Genomic DNA, 18,521 nt, shown 5'->3' with positions numbered 1-18,521 from the left:
TAATTTCCGTTCCAATGAGTCCTCCCACAATATTATAGGACCACTGGGTCGATACGATCACCCATGGGGAAAAAAACAAATAAAAAAACAAAACAAAAAACAAATAAACACGCATCCGTGATCTTTCTTCTGGCAAAAAATGCAAAATTCCACATTTTTGTAGATAGGAGCTTGAAACCTCAGTAGTATCTTATATAAAGCTTTCAAGCGTATATTCAAGCGTACATTCACGCCTACAAGAATATGCTCAAAAGTGTAATAGATTTCAAGCGTACATTCAAGCGCACATTGAATTGTGCAAGAAAAACCTATGCCTTTGACACTGTATTTACACATGAACATTTTGAAGGTTTTTGTTATTGTTGTCAATTGCACAATGAATGTACCGTTTGACGTAGGCATTTTTTTAGGAGCCAATCAGAGAAATTAGAGGTTGTTCAATATACGATAACTTGATTTGTGGTTGGGATTTGAATAAAAGGAAGGGTTTTCACTACAATTCATATTAGTAAGAGAATTGAATTCAAGGAGAATAGTTTATTTGAGAGGATATTGGTGGAGATAAAATGAGTGGTGCATTTACATTATTGGAGATTAATGATGGAGCCGACAGCAGCAGCAACCATATACGAGTACCCAATGTGGCTGTGGAAATAACCGCTGGCTGTAGACTATGCCTTGAATGGGACACTATGTATGCTAGATACGTGATATCATTAAGCAAGTTTAAGCAGGAGGAGCAACTATGTTTTGCTAGAAAAGTGAATATTCTTCATATAAATAAACTTCGGTCACCATTAGATGTCCTATCGAAATATATTGATGAGAACAAAATGCATCAGTGAATATTATTATTGTAATTATGTTCAATAAAATTGTTTCTGAATCAAAGATATTTTACTTTCTATAGTAGACTAGCGTATAATTTTTAGAGTAGAAAAAATTCTGATTATTCTGAACCTGGTTGTGAGTGTTAGGAATAAAAAATTATTCGATTTGAAAAAGAGCGAATCATGAGGAATCTAGTGTTTTTGGAAAAATATTTTATTGTAGATGATGATTTTCTAGAGGTGTCTATTCAAAGGAAGATATTTTCTCGGGGAATGCTTGTCGATATAATGAAAACTTATTCTCCATCATTAGACTATGGTATGAAGCATCTACATCGTAATTCAAATGCATTTACACAATTTATTGATATATTGATCACGACAGAGCAAGATGATATTGTGGATATGCTTTTAAACATTAGTTTAGAAATTTAGGACTTTTTTTCATGAGAAAGATGGTGCTCAAGGATAATTTACTCCTCTCTCTCTATCTCAGACAATTTTTGTTGTTGCTAGCTCAGTTTCATTGTGGCAGTGAGAGTGTCAACACATGAAAAAATGTTCGATACATGTCCGCTATGTATGTACACACTGGGCAGCTGGTCATCATGTGAGAATTGCACAATAATTGATGAGTATGATGAAAAGTGTAGATTATGCAACCCGTGTAAATTGCATAGAGGATATGCTGTACAAATTAAAGGTTGTAATTCCTGTCTTGAAGAGGCGTGTGACTCTCATCCTACAGGCCACCTATGCTCCAATTGCCATTATGATAAATGTAATCAGTGGCAGAATACATATCCCAGTATGATTGGAAAGAATCCTAACCGTGATTTTAGTTTATTGCTACGAGATTGGTATCATCGTGGTTTTAGATTGTTCTGGGAGGAGGAGCCGGGTCAGCGATTCAGCTGCTGGATCAACAAAAGAAAAGAGTTTCAACATCATCATTCTGATAATAATGGATCTAATGATTATACACTTACTGATCTCCATTTTATCTCGACAGATTGTTGTTTAATACTTGAGAGCACTATCTGTAAAATTTCTTTAAACAAACACATTGAAAATGATGAATTCTATAGAATGAATTAGAATAGTATCATTGACTATACAAAGAGATATGACAAGAGTGAAGTCACACTCTATTGTAGAAAATGTGACCCTGACATTGCAGTACATCAGGATCAGTACACTGCGAATTCAGATAATCTACCTGCACTACTTGTTTTTGACAAATACCTACAACTAGTAGAAAGAGGAAATCTAAAGAGTAGAAAAATCATTTTATCATGTATATAAATTTTTATTAAAAAGCAATTTCACCTATATTTTTAGAACATTTGATTTGTAGTGCACTAAAATCAACATTAAACACGTTTGTAAGTATATTTTCAACTAGAAAGTCGTACAATCGAGGTAAGTCAACGTAGATGTCAAGAAACTGCTTGTAGGTGTAGCCACGACATCTGAACATGAAAAAGAGTAGCGCATGAAAGCCACATGTCCTAATCGTTAAATGCTGCACTCTTTGCTGATTTTGAATAATGGTTTTCCCACTGATTTCAATTAAGTTGCTGATGTATGGCGTGTAGAATTTATAAGATAGGCCAAGAGGATCAAAAAATTCAATATTCTTCGCTGTTTGAAAGATGCATAGCCAATGACCGGTCTTCAAAGTCGATGGACTGCTATTAACAATGATTAAGGTATTGTTAACACTTGGAATTTTTCAATGAAGTCCAAAGGAATGCAATAGGACTTGTACTGGGACATGTATGGATTCATACTAAATACGTTGATTATTTGGTTTGTTTTCATGGTGCTAGGTCTACTAGAACACTGCCATTAGATTTGGTTTCCAAATAAGTTTCAAACTGACTTAGTGATGTTAGCGTGATACTCTCAGTCAAAGCATCGGCAAATGTACACTCTAAACGAACATTCCCTGTTCGTACTATGCTCATATCCTGAGTCCCCGACAAGTCCAAAACAATTACCCCATGATTCTTTGAAAACATTGAATTGGTTATTCCATTTTCAAACAGTTGAGAGTCATGATCTAGGGATTGCATGGTCAACTCGTATAGAGTTCTATAGGATTTTTTGTCAAAAGATAGAGTGTACAGTGGAATACTATTCACTTTACACAAAAGGCTAGATAGACCGAAAAAATGTAAATCTTGGGGGGATTCAGTCCAGGATCCAACGGCCCTGCCATTCTTTACAAAGGCCAAAGCCACTTTTGATGGGATTTCTGCTTTTATAAATGATGATTCGCTATAGCTACGAGAGCCTGTGGCAATGTGACGTTGATTTGCGATCGTATGGGGGACAACAAGTTTAATTTTGTTGCCATTGGCTTTTAGCTTTTTCACTGCCAATGCAACAGAGCTCATAACCTGTTGTTTTCAGACGTGGGGAATTGCCGATGTGATAATGACCTTTGCATCGGGTGGTGCAGGAAGTGTTTTTCTCAAAATTAGATTCGATTGGGGCAGCTGTAACATTATGTCAATCTTCACATTGGGGGGTAGCCATTGGGATATATTGAATATCTCATGATTTAATTTTCCAACCAGATGATACTTGGGTCACTGCAGTAGTCAACTGGCCGTCAGTATCAACGCCTGATCGATATTCACACCCCAATGATTGTCCTCTCAACTCCTAGTATGCCTTTGGTTTCATCATCATAAATTGTATGTAGATTGCATATTTTGATAAATTATTGCTAGTGCTCACCAATGTTTCATTAATAAATACATTAATTTGTTTGAATAGGTTGTTTAGAATACAGTTCTCATAGGAGAGACCATCGCCAGCATTTGGAGTTGAATTATCTGACTTTTTCTTCACCGCAACATTTAAATCAATAAATGTTGATGACAAATCAATGAAATAGTCTTCATTGGAAAATATTTGAAAGTGTATATTTTCCGAGAGGGGTTGTTGGGGATGAAATTGTTCATAGTAGCCATACTTGACACTGACATCATCATTTTCATTATTGAATATAGTCAAAGAGGAAGTAATTGATGGATATGCTTCCTTGTGGAGGAGATACGTCATCTTAAGGAAAGAAATCCTCCTCGGATGTAGCAATCTTTTTCTTCTCCTTTTTCTGCTTATTGCTCTTCGTGATTTTATTCCTCAAAGTCCTTGGTGATGTCCTTCGCTTCCCGCCTGGGTGGAGACTGATGAGTGAATGACGCGGATGTATCGTTTTCAATCCCTCCCCATTTTGTCGAGATTTTAGTTGCTCACCAACGGCTCTTGCTGAAGATCTAATATTTTCCTTAACACTCTCCTTGAAATTCTTGCCCGACCCCCATTACCCCCTATTGCTAATAAGACTTTTGGGGAAGTTTAATGTATTTAGAAAGTTGTATAGAGGAACGTCAAATGATAATAGTCCTTTACGATTTGTAACCATATCATGGATTAAATCAAGTAGATTATACCTCTTGCCCTGAATTATAAACCCTTTCCCATTGCTATCAACTTGAACATGATCTTGACCACCTTCCATGAGATAGGTTATGAGTCGTGTAATTTTTTCACCAACATATTTGGGCCATAGATTTCCAATTTACAATACAATTGATTCCAAGTCTTCCTTGTTTAATTGTGTTCCAGCAGCAGCAGCAGATTCCTGAAGAGATGATTCTTTTTTGTGATCAATAGCAGCAGCAGCAGTGGCTTTCACATGATAGGGTTAATTTCTATCCACTCGGCAAAGTGCATCTTGAAGTAAAAGCAGTTTTTTATCATCCTCAATATTCTCATTGTCAAGGAGTTTACTCAGATTGTTTTCAAAGTGTTCCACAGGTGAGAGAGCGAGTTCTATTGGAGTCAATTTATAGGGTTTTGCCATTCTCAAGAGAAAACTGGTTACAAGTCCTGCAATTATCGGTAGTAAAAGTGTGAAAAAGCTACCGCCCGCCTGAAGAAGTCGTTTCTTTTTAAAATTCTTTCCTTTCTTTTTAGATGCCAATGTACGTACAATGGAACGATGTTGCTTTGCCTGTTGCTTAACTACTTCTGGCAGTTGAACATTACCCTCGATCAAATTTAAACAAAGTTCAGATATTAGATTAATTAAATCATTGTCAATACCATGTTTGAGTATGGCTTTCCTAAGCAGGGGTTTTGAAGTACTTAGAACAGAAAACAGATGTCTATTTTCATTTAGTTTCTTCAGTGTCATGATAGCAACTAATAGGTATTTTTAATGTTCACGGGGAGATATACTGTAATTTCATTGTCAAAAATATCTGTGACTACACGCAGATCCTCGTCTTTATTTTGATTAATATCCAATATGATGTAGCCGTAGGGTTTATTAGTTGCCTGATTCTATGCTGAGAGCAGAAATTTGGGGGCGCCTGGATAGATTTGTTTATTGAGAGTTATTAGCGAACTAGAATCACGAACCACTCTGTAGATGATATAGTAGGTGCAGTTCAATGCAAGTGTTCGCATAAATTTACTCTGACGAAAGAGACTGCGTAGAGCCAGAGTAACTGAAATCTTTTCATGATGAGAGCGAACAGTGAACAGTTGTAGCATTTCCTGGGACCATTGTTCGATAGGTTCAGCCTGATCATCAATAATAATCCAAGGGTTTGGTTCAATAATGGTGAAAACATCAAGTCCCTGTATGAATTGTATCTGCATCAATCCCGTGGTGGCAGCAATTGCTTTTATTTTATCGTATGACTCCTGCCAAATACTGCAACAATAGTAGATTTTTTTCGGATTTCCACAAACATTTTATCGCAATTTTTAATTATTTTAGTTAAGAGTGTTGTTTTGCCTGACATTGACGGCCCACACAGAAACGATCTGAATGGTTTTTTAAATTGACAGATTTTCCCTTCAACATTTCACCTAGACAACTAACTGCATGCTATGGCTGTCTAATGATTAAATAATTTGCCTATTACTGCTACTCCGTTAGAGAATGAGAAGAAGAAGACGAATAAAGAATCATATTTTCTTTTATTATATACATAAAAAAGTAACAATACTTAAAAAATATTACATTGAACATGAAAGCACATTAAACATGGGAAAATACACTTTTTTAAAATTTATTTATAATAAAAAATACAACATTTACGTAGGCACAGAGAAAAAACACTTAAATAAATACACTTTTTTTTAATTTATTTATAGAAAAAATACAACATTTATTAGAATAAAGCACTTGAAATAATATCACTTTTCTTTACCGCCTTTTAAATTTTGTGATCCCCCTCCCCCGGAGGGTGGCCGCTGTGGCGGCTGGGGGCCCACTGCAGTGGGCTGGGACGCGCCTGGTGCCGTGGGGCCGGGAAGCGGGGGCCCGCTGCGGCGGGCCCAGGCCGGGGCTGGCATTGAATAGTGGGAATTGATCTGCCTTGCACACACACACACATTGAAAATTGTTTATGATATAGAAAAAGAATTTAAAAACACTCAATTACCCAAAAAGCCTCCCACCGAATTTATACTTTTTTAAATGAATTTAAGTTAATTTTTCTAGACCGAGTTGTGTTCTGTACTCTATACATTCAACTCGGGCTGAAATTAAATAATGATCGTGTGGTTATACCTTCACAGCATCCTCAAGTAAATAAAATTTGTCCGATACGGCAAACATGGCGTTTTTCTCAACTCTAACTGTGTAGTTTTTAAATTGTAAAGAGCGAATCGCCATGACTTTCGCCCTTGGCACTAAACTACAATCCACACAGTTTCTATACACACTCATGTTGAAATTATTTTTTACAGAGTGTGTAAGTATCCACTTGCAAACTTGTTTGATATCCTTGCTATGCTTTTCCACAGAGCATACCTTCAGACCAGGAAACACACCACTGGATATCAGATCGCTACCCGTTTCATATTTTAGCATTAACAATTGATTTGGGACCTGGCGTTTTACTAGCTCTGGGTAGAGGGATTCGTCCCAATTAGTGTCGTCCATTCTTGAGCTAAAGTACTCGCCATTTTCCAAATCATTCAATAGATTTTCAGTTTTGACTTTTAACAGGAGAGAATCAGTGTCCCCGCAATACACTTGAACTTGTCCCTCAATCGGCCACTGTACCTTGCATACATTATAATAAAATGACAACATGAGTTTCTTGGATATTTCAGTTATTGCAAGCCCCCCTGCGATATTTTTATTAAAAAAAATGCTTCTTTTCTTACGGTGTAGGAGCACCATATCCGAGTCTAGGATTGTGAACGATGTGAAGTTGGGATCCGCAATGATTCGAGCACAATCTTTGGGATCGGTTACAGTGTGACATCGACTTCTGTTTCGAACTTTCTCGCACATTTTACCGAAAGCTGAGTTCAAAATGAGTTTATAGACTTCTTTTTCAACTTTCGTTTTCGCTTGTAAACGCTTACTGACAAAGGTGTCAATAAACGTTTTCATGTAAGGCTTTTGATCAAATTGGAGGTTTTATGAATCTTTGTGACCTTGAAACCATTGGACACCATCCATTTCCATAGCACGTGATGAACAACGATACTCTGTTTCGGGTTGAGATCGGCAATTAGTTTTTATTTTGGAGGTACCCAGTGCATACTCCCGTCCTCGACTAAAGATAAATTGTAGGGGCTCAGAGAGTCCCTACCCACCGGTCTATTTATGCACGTAAAAATAAAGTCTTATACCGAGTCATGGCTTTCCATGGGTATTTCATCGTCAATTTCAAAAAACCATCCCTGTGCCCCATTCTCCTCAACACTGGCAATGTCGGGGAAATTCGAAGCACACCGATTGTCAAGCCATTTATAATTCCCACACGGCAAACAGTAGTGAGACATTGCCGATGGGTAAAGAGAATTCATATCCAAAAAAACTGCGTCCGACTTTTCATCGGTGTGCTGTCCACTTGGATCAGTTTTCATGATACGATCCCCATGAAAAACATACCCACCCATCATTGATCTCTCTACAAACAGATGCTGATCCACATCGGTGATCAAACCTATTTCTTCTTTGCTTATTTTAAGTATCGAGTCCATCACCAGATGAGGAGTGGAAAAATAATAACCTAAATCCAACCCAAATTCCCCATAGATTTTATCCGTATTTTTGCACACAATGTCCAGAAGAGTGATTACGTCACTGGCCAAGTATAGTTTACAATAATCCCACCCATTTTTAAACCCACCCATTGCCCAAACCCTCACAGCAAATTCGTAGTCGCTAGTGGTGCACTCACACTCAGTAAGAGAATTGTAAAAAGCTTCAATGGGCGGTAGTGACACCTCATCTAGCCTCGAGCCAGAGTTGTAATAATCATATATATATATACACTTAGACATTGATAAATCATAAATTTCATAATCGTTGAAGCACTGTTTGAGGAGTGGAACTCTATCAAAATTATCACTTTTCTGTACCTGAATCAATTTACTTAAAGATTTGGGAAAGAAGTTGAAAGAGTCTAAAAAATGGATTTTATTCAGGCACGTGTTACTCTTATCAACTCTTTTCCACATGAATTCTAGCAGAAGTAGCTTCTACGATGATTTGGGTATGATATTATATGAAAAAGAACCATCTATCCATGCGTCATCCACAACTTAACCCTTTACGATGCGGGCCATTGCCAGTAGAATAAGATTCAAATCGTTATTGAAAATGTGTATAACAATAGGTACGAAATATTGTTGTCTAACGTTTAGATTGGATGAGTAATGTGCTACCCTCCTAAAATTACTCCCTCCCGGTTTAATTTCCTACCACTAATGATCTTGATCGATCACCTTCCTCCTCCCTCAATTCCCAACACCATCATCAAATTCTCCCTTTCAAACCCAACAAATTTTAAGATTTTTAATGGCCACTATGTCATTTGGTGATAGGAGCATAGGATAGTCTGTATAACGAAGGCGCGAAATTGCACCGTTCGCTTTTTTGATTAGACTGACAAATGCCGAGCACATGCAGTCTTCATCGTCACCAAACATCTCAACTACATCCAGCACTTGCATGGTATTATTTGAATCTCGTTGCGCGTGAGCGTAACAGACCCCTATGGCTTCATGTATTCTAACACGATTTGAATTTGACGGATCGCACACGTCTGTCAGTTTAGCTTCGCAGTCCAAAGCGATCCTATTGCTCTGCAGGAGCGTGTTTTGAAAATTTTTAAAACGCAACATCGCTTTATCTCCGCTTACTGTCTTCACAGCCTGGTATCCATGACGTTTACAGTGTTTCATGTGATGCTTTAACTTTAAATCAGTCCAAAATCTTGAGAGGCATGTTGGACAGTAAAAACGTACATTCCGATGTTTACCATCACTTAGAACCCTACTAATATCCGTAATTGGATTAAAATGACCAATTGAATCGGGGTCTCTGGGTGGCGTGTATAGAAGCCACACCCAATGTTCTACTGATTCAATTGAAGGAGCCCGCACTGGAAATAATACACCCTTCTTATCGGAACGCTGACCCTCTTCAAATTCTATTTCATGCTGTAACACAGTGACACCAATCTTTAAATCAGCATTAGCCCGCTCAAAAATATCTATTCCTTTTAGTGTCATGGGAAATTGACCATTTAAACAATTAAAATCTACTTTTGGGAACTTGGAACCCTCCCTACCATTATTTGCCATTTCATCCAACTTTTTCTTAGATGCATCTATGTTCAGATGTATGTATGCGGCAATTAAAAAAACATACTTGAAACACTGTAACTTTATATCAAAACACATTCGTTGTACCTCCTTACACCCCGATAAATCTGAATAATACTTTAGATTAATACCTCTTGGCCCACCACCTCTTAAAAAAAAATCCTTTTTAAATCTACATATTTTAACATTTAAACTTTCAATAAATAAAACCAAAGATCCACTACCCCCCTCGTTATAATATTCCCACTTACTTTGAAGACTATTAGCCCAATTTAGAAAAACCTCCCCATAATTTGATAAATGCGGGCGAATTGCCAACATCTCTGTGTGCAATTATTTTGAATACATCTCACCCGCATTTTCGTTTAAAAAAATATTTTTAGTGCTATTGATGCTTTTAAACTGACCCCCACTCCCCACACCCCCATCTGTTGTTCAAGAATGGCTCGAATCTTATCAGCATACGAATGTGTAATGGCCGAGGGATCTGTTATTATATTCCCCGACATTAGAGAGTTGAAGGGGTCACTAAAATTAGTACTTTATACCATTTTGTTGTATAAGCAAGAATTGGACAAAAAAAATTTTGACAAGGAAGTACTTGTGTCTCTGCATTACTACTAGTAGCACTAGGTATATTAGCAATCGGAATGGTGGGGTTTGACACAGAATTGTCAATAACACCACCACTCCCAGTCTGTTCAATAACATTGGTTGGAGATGGCATGAGGTCCCCTAAACCTGATAGCACATATTCCATGGTGTTTGGGGACAATTGATCGAGCCAGCCTATATTGTCCTGTGTTAGAATTTCTTTATGAGGATCCGGTTCAGTTGCACTAGTAACACACCCTAAATGCTCACGCATAAAACTATCGGCCCACTCCGGATCCTCAAGCATGTCAATATCACAAGTTAAGTCGTCTATGCTAGCCATTTCCCCAAAAACATCATTAAGGAAACCTCTATACCATTCCATATTATCCAGAACTAATGTAGGTTCATCCCTGAACTCCGTTGGTGGTGAAAGAATTGCTCCAGTAAATACTGATGTCTCATCAGTCAATGGCGGTGCTATATCATTGATCTATAGAAGAAGGGTTTTATTTTCTATGTGAAATAAGCATTATTTCATAAAGCTGAAAAATCATGTTCATTTTTTTTCCATATCACCCATAAAACTCAATTCCTCCTATAATTATTTAAACTAAATACTTTTTTGTTTATAGCATTATTTACAGAACAAATGCATAATAAATTACAAATTTTGTTAGTAACATAGACACAAACACACAATAAAATAGTGAAAATCATTACATTGTTATTGAATTTACAATATCTCAATGAATTATCGACACAGACACACACACACACACACACACACACACACATACAACAATCATTACGCCTTTATTGAATTTGCAATATTCATTATACTATCTCAATGATTTATAGAGTAGACGCGGCGAATGCACCGCTCACACACATATACATAAACACAAACACAAACACACATACCCAAACAAAAACACACAGACAAAGAAAAACACACAAACACACACACACAATAACGAACAAAAACACACACACACAATCAAACCCACAACAAACCACACCCAAAAACAACCCCAAACAAACCCAAAGAAACACATACACACACACACACACACACACACACACACACACACACACACACACACACACACACACACACACACACACACACACACACACACACACACACACACACACACACACACACACACACACACACACACACACACACACACACACACACACACACACACACACACACACACACACACACACACACGCACACACACACACACACACACACACACACATACAACAATCATTACGCCGTTATTGAATTTGCAATGTTCATTATACTATCTCAACGAATTATCGAGTAGATGCGGCGCATGCACCGTTCACACACACACACACACATATATACATACACACACACACACACACACACACACACACACACACACACACACACACACACACACACACACACACACACACACAACAAACATTACGACGTTATTTAAATATTGGGTACACAGAAAAATATGTGGCACATCTACCACTCACACATACTCCTTCAAATTGACTTGGGAAAAAGAATCATTAGCGAGAAATAATATTTGAAAACTCACATTTAAATTTGCAGCTTGCATAGCGAGAGCTGTATGAGCCCACATCAATATTGCCTTGCATTGGTTGTGACGGGCCCGGCAATGCTTGATAGGGGGTGACCCTTCGATCTTGACTAGATGAGACTGATGCATTATGTGAATCTATCCGTTCTCTCTTGAATTTTCTGTCAGGTTGCATAGAGGTTTGTGCAGAGCTGACACTGGCTTGAAAGGCTCCTGGCTGGTCCAGAGAACTCCTAATGGAGCCAGCATATCTGATGATTGATGGTCTTGCAGCTTGCATCGATGTGATATCACCCCATCTTGGTCTCTTTTCGGAGGGGGGGGGGTAATTGTATGAATCCACCTCAACATCCTTAAAAAGAAGATAAATTTAGTAATGTAATAATAAGCCCTCTTTTACAGATATATTGCCCTCTAAAGTTTATTCTGGTGTTTGTAGCACTCTATGTCTTAGCACTTTAGAAATATTTAAAAAGAAAAGCTTTTAAAGTAAAATTTTGGAAAATTTTAGTTTGGGGGGAAGGGGGATTTCAAAAACATCCCCCCCCCCATAATATAATTTATGAAAAAGCCCAGCTTTGGAACGAAAATAAGCCATTTCCGTAAAAACAAGAAAATACATTTCGCTGGGTCAAATGTGAATCTTTAGTTATGAAAAAGCGCAGCTTTGGAACTAAATAAGCCATTTCCGTAGCAATAGCGCTTAATAGAACTGCTTAAGTATGAACTCCAATTTTTTCCAGCAAGACTATAGAAAATACTATCAATACACAATTCTCTGATTATAATGTATATCTTCAGTCAGAAAAGCGTAGTTTTTGTTCAAAAATGAACCATTTCCATAGCAATAGCTCTTAATAGAACTGTTTAAGTATGAACTCCAATTTTTTCCAACGAAAATATATAAAATACTATCAAAACACATTTCTCTGATTATAATGTATATCTTCAGTCAGAAAAGCGTAGTTTCGATTAAAAAATGAGCCATTTCAATTGCAATAGCTCTTAATGGAACTGTTTAAGTATGAACTCCAATTTTTTTTTCCATCGAGACTATAGAAAATACTATCAAAACACATTTCTCTGATTATAATGTATATCTTCAGTCAGAAAAGCGTAGCTTTGATTCAAAAATGAACCATTTCCATAAAAATAGCTCTTAATAGAACTTCTTAAGTGTGAACTCCTATTTTTCAGACGAAATTATAGAAAATACGGTCAAAACACACTTCTCTGTTTCAATTGTGTACATTTTCACATTTTCTGATTCAAATGTGTATCTTCAGTCAGAAAAGCATAGTTTCGATTCAAAAATGAGCCATTTCCATAGCAATAGCTCTTAATAGAACTGTTTAAGTATGAATTCCAATTTTTCCATCGAGACTATGCAACTCAACCACATTTAACTAAGCCCCTGTAACTGAATCCGTATGTAACCGAACCCCCGTGCAACTGAACCCTCGTGCAACTCAACTCCCGTGCAACTCAAGCCCTGAAAAAGCCAAGCTTTGGAACGAAAATATGCCATTTCCGTAAAAAACTAAACTATAAAGCTTTTTTTTCACATCGTAAAACCTTCTTAATCATGGAATACAATTGAAAATAAAATATATTTACTTTAATTAGACTAGAATACGATTTTCTCTCTTTGTCATGGAACATCCTTGTTGCTAATTCATTAAGCATATGCTATTAATTTATGGTAGCAATAGCGTGTGAAATTTGAGCCCCAAAACTGTCACTCTCTTTGTGACACCGAAGCTTTTCATTCAAACCGGAAAATGACAGCACGTTTTAAACACACGATTGGAAAAAGGATATTTTTGAACGAAAAAGAACTGTTTTTCAAAACAATTAAAACTTGTAAACATGGCTGTGGAGGAGATATTTTATTTACATAATAGAAAAAAGCATACTTAGTGTTTTCTATCGAATATACTCATTATATTTTAAGATTTTGTATTGTTGGAGGGGAGGGGGTCTAAGTTCCCCTGAAATTTGAATTTACTGGTAAATGCTTTTTATTTGGAAATAAATTAAGAACTTTAGTAAGCTGTACTCACATTGACAATTGACAAATCCATTGTTTTCAAAGTTAATAATATGCAGTGTGCTATGTTCAATATGTTAAAACATGATGAAAATTGAATTGTAGTGCATGAACATTTTATACAGTTTTTCAAGGACGAATAAAAAACGGATGTTGAGTTACATAATTTCGTGCGTGCTCCCAAAACATGTCTGACCACTTTATATCATACCAGTTTTTTTTTTAAGAATGTACACGTGAATTCATGACGTACATACATTGTGCAATTGACAACAAAAACAGAAAAAAACCTGTTTGCTTTAAATTATATTATTACGACCAAACTCTCAAAACATGCTTGACTACATTATAAATTGCCAAGTTTAAAAACCCTCGACTTTAGTTTCATAACACACATTATAGTGTGCCAACTTTTAAAGTATTCACGCGTGAGTTTAATGGCACAACCATCGGTTTTTCTTGCGCAATTCAATGTACGCTTGAATGTATGCTTGAAATCTTTATATAAGATACTACTAACCTCTACAGTAGGGTTTTCTGATACGCTGAATATGATGGTGTGATTTTCATTAAGATTCTATAACTTTTAGAGGGTCTTTCCCCCTTTTTTCGAAAATCAGCCAAATTTTTTCAGGCACTTAACTTTTGATGGGTTGGACCAAACTTGATGAAATTTATATATTTGCATTCAGCATTGAAATCTGATTCTTTTGATGTATCAATTGGTATCAAAAACCCGTTTTCTAGAGTTTCGGTTACCATTGAGCCCGGTCGCTCCTTACTTACAGTTCGTTACCACGAACTGTTTGATTAATCAAAATCGTCTCCTTTTAATGAAACTTCTTGACTGCTTACAAACTCTATAATGAGAGATACTCACTTGCCTATAGGCTTCAGGCATTGGAACTGCTTAACCTCTAGTAAAGACTAGGAGGCTAATAACGAAAATTCAGTGATCATTTTGAAGGTGCTTTGATGGTGCTTTTTGAAGGCGCTTCAATGATTTGAAGGCGCTTCCAATACCGTTGGAAAAGGTGGGTGTAACTAGAATACCAATTGGCTAAGAATTATGGAAACTAACTAATCCTATTTAGTACGACAATCTAATTTCGCTTCATTGAAAAATTTAATGGTTGCCTTTGTACCAACAACGTAATTATATGGCAAAAATTATCTGGCCTCAAAACTTTTGAATGATATGTCCTTGAAAAATTAGCAAAAATTAGGAAATGTTATCTATTCTCTTTAGCTTAAGAACATCCACATTAACTTATTCTGTATATCCCTTAAAATACTGTTTTGGACTCGGTTCTGGACAAAATGGGGGTTAAGTTCATTTGGTGGCCAAAGGAAGACAATCAGATATAAAATCAAATTAGTATAAAAAATAGCAAAATAAACTAAAAGTAAATTTAGCGAATAAAAAAAAAGAATGAAAGATAACAAGGCGCATCAGAAAATTGACAGAAGCCTCAAAAAGACTGTGTAATCTATTGTATATTTTTACCCTGCATTTGAATATGAAATCACAGTTTATTCACACACCATATTTTTTTGCGTAATAGTCATTTAGAGGTAGATGTTAAATAAATTACAATCGTGTAAAAAATTTGCTTGATTTGGCTGAGGACAGAGAATCAGGAGATATGCGCTTAGTTATCCTTTATGATTCTAGTAAAATTATTCACTTTGCGAATAATGGCAACCAGGGCCGTGTCCAGGTTTTTTCTTCGAGGAGAGGTTTATTTTGGTTGGGGGAGGGGTTACAATAAAAGCTTTAAAAAAATGGATAGAAATTTGTTTGTATCCTGTTTTGTTACGGTTTTACGAATTGGACAAACATTCGGGGGCAGGTAGATTCAAACGCCCTACCCCCCCCCCCCCCGTGATACGGTCTTTTACGAGAAGACAAATTTTTATGATTTCTGTAATTTGGCCTTTGTGAGCTCCATTCCAATCAAAATCCCTGCCCTAGTTGTTTCTATTATTTTCCCTTGAAATGTAAGCGTCATGTTTTTTTTTTCTTCGCCAGTAAACTAACTGAGTGATTTATTATCCTCAAGTTTCCCGGGAGCATTCATGGGCAAGGCTTTATCCAGGATACAGGAGTTACCGGGTTTGAACCCCCTATCCTTATTATTTCTTTTATTTTCCTTTGAAATTTAGACGACAATTTTTCTTTTTTTATTATTCCAGTAAATTATTGTGATTATATCATGATTTATTGTGAGAAAGTTTACCGAGAACATTCATGGGCAAGGCCGTATCCAGGACTGGGGGGGGGTGTTACTGCGTTAGAACCCCCCTATCCTTGTTAATTATTTTATTTTCCCTTGAAACCCTTACAACATTTTTTTCTATTCCTCTGATGCTTGTGAATTGAGTGAGTGATTTATTGTCAAGAAGTATCCCGAGAACATCCATAGACAAGGCCGTTTGCAGGAGAGGGGGGTTACTGGGTTTGAACCCCCTATCCTTGTTGTTTCTATTACTTACCCTTAAAATTTAGGCGACAATTTCTTTTTCTTTTTCTCATATACCAGTGAATTGAGTGGTTGAGTTATTGTCAAGAAGTTTCCCGAGGACATTCAAGGGCAAGGCAGTATTCAGGGGAAGGGGGTTACAGGATTAGACCCCCCCTTATTCTTGTGATTTTTTCCCCTTGAAAACTTGACAACATTTTTTTCTTTACTCTTATGATAGTTAATTGGTTGAGTTTCTTATGGTCAAGAAGTTTCATGAGAACATCCATATGGTTCTCACAAAAGTTGGCCTATGGTACCCTGGCTGGTGCTCCTTTGGACATAAGCTCACAGTAGAAGTTTACAAGTTTCAAAACCCAAAGGGATCCAAAGTCAGTGTAGTGGCTTATTACTTCTGATACCTTATAAAATGAAATTCAGGAAAAGTATCTCACTGTATACATATAAGGCAGTGAAATGAAATAAATGAAAGGAAAAAAATAAAATTAAATTAAATAAAAGCATCTCACTGTATACATATAATGCAGTGAAATGAAATTAATGAAATGAAAAAAATAGAACAAAATGAAATAAAGGTATCTCTGTAAACACATAAGGCAGTGAAATGAAATAAATGAAATGAAAAAATAAAATAAAAGTATCTCACTGTATACATATAGGGCAGTGAAATGAAATAAATGAAATGAAATAAAAGTATGTCACTGTATACATATAAGGCATATGTATACATATCGGTATAACCCACCTAAATTTTCTACCATAAAAATGTAATTCTTATGACCTTACATTTTTGGTTCCTAGAAAGGGGAGTAAAGGTAATAAAACAATGAGGGTTTGTTCCCTTTTTTTATTCTATAAGTTTTATTCTTTTATTCTATACTAGATTTCTTATATATTTTCTATATCTTTTATTCTATATTCTCTTTTTTATTCTATACTGGCTTCTGTTACCCTGATTAACGGTTTCAGCAGTATCCTCTTATACAATATTCAGACGGAGATACCATCACGTTGTCCAAGCAACGTGATGGTATCCCAAGCATTTTCCCAAGCATCAAAATTACCATGATCAAAATAAGCAATCAGTATCACCGCCTTTAGATTCCTTAGAAATTTAGGGTACCAAAACCAGAAACTAAATTGAGTTTTACAAGCATCCATCGTGACGATTGTTGTCTCTTTTCTCCAATTATATGTAGTGGATGAAAGTAAAATACAATATTTTCATAGAAATTTAAATTACAATATTGAAGCTTAAGACAGAAAGAAAATAGCATTTCTTTTGGAGGGGGGCCACCCCCATCCCCCCATTCCAATTATCTTAGTGCTAAAGTTTTACTGGTAATTTACTATAATAAATGGTTGACAAACTTTGTATTTGCAAGTTTTTAATAGCAATGACAGATATTCGGAAGGAAAATTGAATGGAGAAGCTAATAGTGTGCTTGTATGATATACCCCCTACCACTCAAGAAGTGAAGTTATGTTAACCCTAATAAAATATACCTAAGTATGATGAAAATATAATTGTTTAGAAATAAATTTGTGCTATATATTAGCACATTAGGGGGGTGGGGTGGGGGTTTCGTACAGTGGGTCTGCATAGAAAATGTGTTAGCTACAATTATTCTGATATTATAAAGTAAAAACTTTTTTTCGAATTAATACTGTCCAAGTGCTTTACCCCCCCCCCCTAATGTGCAAATATATATTCCATATTATATATTTCCCATCTATTCTGTCACTTGTTTTTTTCAATGGATGAACAGCTTGAGTGGTCGGGGGTATATTATAGAAGTACCGCTAATGGAATTTAATTTTTCTATCTAATTTGTAAGTTGTTATGAACATCAACCCAAAAATTAGTTTAAGTAGGACTTACAAAATCATCGGAATGCTCTTTACCTAATGTTCACTTCACAAGAACTCGAATCAGACTAGTATATTATAAGAACGAGCAAAACAGAATAAAGAAAAGCTGTTCCATTCAAACTCGTTTAACCTGGTTTCTTTTAAAAATGCATGCTTTTATTTTATGCTTTAATCTTCACAGAGACATTTTTTATGGAAAAGAATTTGTCTTCAACTTTTATAATCCCTCGACTGTGTCAACTGCTTACATTTAAATTTACATGTTTATTAAAGTGAGGAAGATCTAATTGTTTCTAGCCATTGAAATATGTATTTTTTAGAGGAACGGGCCCAGGGGGGGGGCGCTTAAGAGCCAAGACTATCTCTATGAGCTTTAATACTTGACTTTATAAAGTATAAAAAAATATAATAAAAAAGTATAAAAAGTATAAAAAAG

The 18,521-nt window shown here is 36.1% G+C and overlaps 1 protein-coding gene across 1 annotated transcript in view; it reads right to left on the bottom strand.

The window, feature by feature from the left end:
* Nucleotides 1-18,122, bottom strand: part of LOC148942540 (glucose-6-phosphate isomerase-like) — a 56,291-nt gene extending 38,169 nt beyond the window's left edge. The window contains exon 1 of the mRNA XM_089102565.1: nucleotides 18,096-18,122. The gene's annotated coding sequence lies outside the window, so the exon portion shown is untranslated. The remainder of the gene's footprint in view (nucleotides 1-18,095) is intronic.
* Nucleotides 18,123-18,521: the final 399 nt, after the last annotated feature.

This window comes from Artemia sp. Qi Xiang Cuo, chromosome 16, assembly GCF_049724085.1.
Source record: "Artemia sp. Qi Xiang Cuo chromosome 16, ASM4972408v1, whole genome shotgun sequence".
Classification (NCBI taxonomy): Eukaryota; Metazoa; Arthropoda; class Branchiopoda; order Anostraca; family Artemiidae; genus Artemia; species Artemia sp. Qi Xiang Cuo.
The sequence above is the reverse complement of the archived record's forward strand: the minus strand, read 5'-3'. Positions and strand labels throughout refer to the sequence as shown.